The 2,680-nt window shown below is 41.5% G+C and overlaps 1 pseudogene; it reads right to left on the bottom strand.

Annotated features, from left to right (window-relative positions):
• Window positions 1-40: 40 nt before the first annotated feature.
• LOC112072274 (phospholipid-transporting ATPase IH-like) overlaps window positions 41-2,680 on the bottom strand; it is a 28,530-nt pseudogene continuing 25,890 nt past the window's right edge.

The raw sequence follows: 2,680 nt of genomic DNA, 5'->3' as shown, positions 1-2,680 counted from the left end.
TAGTGCCTTAGCGGTGGTGATGGGTAGGATGTTACTGTACCTTTAACGTGACTGTGAACACCAGCACAGTGAAGACCAGAGTCCCAAACGTCCAGTTACCAAACATCTGTGGAGAGGAAGGTATTACAGAGAGAAATCACACATACTATTAGACATGCAGCCWTTTCAGAGGACAGTATGCTACTGTAATTACAGTCAGCSTGGACTAACTCATTTCCTTTGCATTACTACATATGTTTGAGGCTATGTTAAGCTTTTTAAATGAGCAATTATCCAGGATTAATCAATACAAAAATCACACAGTTTAGTTGTATTTTCCAGAGATGTTTTTTTCATTCAGTAATATGAAGTCAAACCAGTGCAGAGATGGAAAATGGATATTAAACTATTTTCAAGCTGCTTTTATTAAAACAACAACAATATGTGCACTATTTCTCTTAATTCTGTATTTAAAGTACAGAATAACCTGAAATMACCTAAATGTGTCTATAAAATAAATATTTTTACAAATAAAACATGTCCTGTACGTTCAAATAGCTTGTGATGTTGATGGAATGCTAATACCCAAACCAACGGTGATGAGGGTCAACAACATGAAGATACCTACCAACACATAAACCCACCTGCTTTCCTCAAGGGSGCTTAAAGGGACAATTCACCCCAATGTATGAATACACCTGACAAACTTTGACTGAGGGAGAACTATCCTTTTAACAGTCAAAATGAGCTGCTTCTTWAAAWRTACTGCAAGGGCCAATGAAATGCAGTGATAGAAGAGAACCTTGAAAAACAGACTCCTTCMGTCTGTGTTGTTTTAACTTCCTGTTTTCTTCCTTTCCTTTTTTCTGCCAAATATACCACCAAGACAATAAGTTAGAGATAGAAGTCTAGTCAGCGCCACAGACGGCCATTTTGTTTCAAATTGCATAACTATGAAATATCCAACCTGACATGTCCTATACAACAATATCCGTCAAATGTACTTGGCCATTCATTTCCTTTGTCACATACTGTAGTCTATAGTGTATGGGTGGAACAGTGTGAACCCTAAGCTCCAATACACTGCTGCCTGAGCCAGTCTTACAGTCTTCAGCGTTGCGTTCTGACAGGAGATGACATCTTAGAGTAGGGGTAGCCAATCCTGGTCCTGGAGGGTCGCGGCGTTTACAGGCTTTTGTTCCAGCCCAGCTCTAACACACCAGATCAATTGTGTTATAGATCGATAGCATTAGTTGATTATCTACAACAGGTGTGTTAATGCTGGGCGGAAACAAAACCCTGACCTAAAAACTCAATATGAGCCGTTCTCTACCACCATCCATGCTGGATGTCTACGAGCAGAAACCACTGTTGTACTGGACAGACAAACAACATGAGGAAGTCTGGACTACGGCAGTTACACAATGAGACAAGAGTGGAGTTGGAGTATGGGTTTACTATTACTACACTAATATACCTACAGCTCATTGGCCTATAGCAGGCAGTAGGGGTTGGATATGAGGGGATACCTATTGGATGAGGTGATGACGGGCGGTTTGGTTACGTAATGTGACGGGCAGTGGAGGAGGAGGGAGTGGGGCGGGGAAACAGTCCAACTAAAACTAAACCCGGGTGACAGACAGATCGGGACAGGCTTACCATCTGTGTGTTGGTTGTCATTAGCTGAGGAGAGGACGAGAAGCATAAAGAACAAGCAACATAAAGGTAAGAGGAGAAGAAGAGGAGGAGGAAGAGGAAGAAAATAAAAGAAAGAACTYGAAGCCAGAAAACTAAAACATCTGATATTCAAAGGAAATAAAGCAAAAACAGGCAAATCAAAGCAATCCAAAAGGTTAAAGTGATATAAATGAAGAAATATAAAAGGAGAAACGGCACAGAGAAAGATGTCRMCAGACTCAACATGCTRTCCTTTCATAGATATGAATGGGAGATCCGGTCATGGTTTTATGCAAAGGATCACAGGTGAATCTGCAGGCCAGGAGATCTTATGTCATCCATTTACCTAAAATCACCACACCTTCCACAGACGACAGCTGTTCTGACTGAAGTTTTAGAATGTTGTTCACTAACATGTATTCAATGTCAAATGAACTCAAAGGTCCATGTTGAATTGTGGGTAAAAGCTGAGTCAAAACTTGATGAAAAGTATGTACATTGATGACAATTACGTTTTCCACGTTGACAAAACGTGGAAACAACGTCGATCCAACCTGTGTGTGACCAGTGAACTCACTCATAAGCCACAGTCACAACATAGATCCAACCTGTGTGTGACCAGTGAACTCACTCATAACCCACAGTCACAATCAGCCACTCCACATCACATTCACTGGACACTCCTTCACAGCAGGAAAATAAACACTTGACATGGGCTTGGAGAAGTGCAGTATGATCAGATGATCATTATATAACTTCACACCAACATATACTCTTTAACGCAGTACTACAGTAGCCACGGCGACGGTGTCTTTACCTGTCCGTTGCTGGTGAAGGTGCTGTTGTTGAACAGGAAGTAAGAACCAAAGAAGAAGACGACGGCGTCGAACACCCCCAGGCAGGTCCAGTAGATGAAAATGGGCCAACGCAGGAGAGAGTTCTTAGCTATGTCCCTGTAGAGAGGAAACATTACAGTACACATTATATACAGTAAATATAGGAGGGAGTTCTTAGCTATGTCCCT

Source organism: Salvelinus sp. IW2-2015, unplaced genomic scaffold (assembly GCF_002910315.2).
Source record: "Salvelinus sp. IW2-2015 unplaced genomic scaffold, ASM291031v2 Un_scaffold1873, whole genome shotgun sequence".
NCBI classification, from domain to species: domain Eukaryota; kingdom Metazoa; phylum Chordata; class Actinopteri; order Salmoniformes; family Salmonidae; genus Salvelinus; species Salvelinus sp. IW2-2015.
The sequence above is the reverse complement of the archived record's forward strand: the minus strand, read 5'-3'. Positions and strand labels throughout refer to the sequence as shown.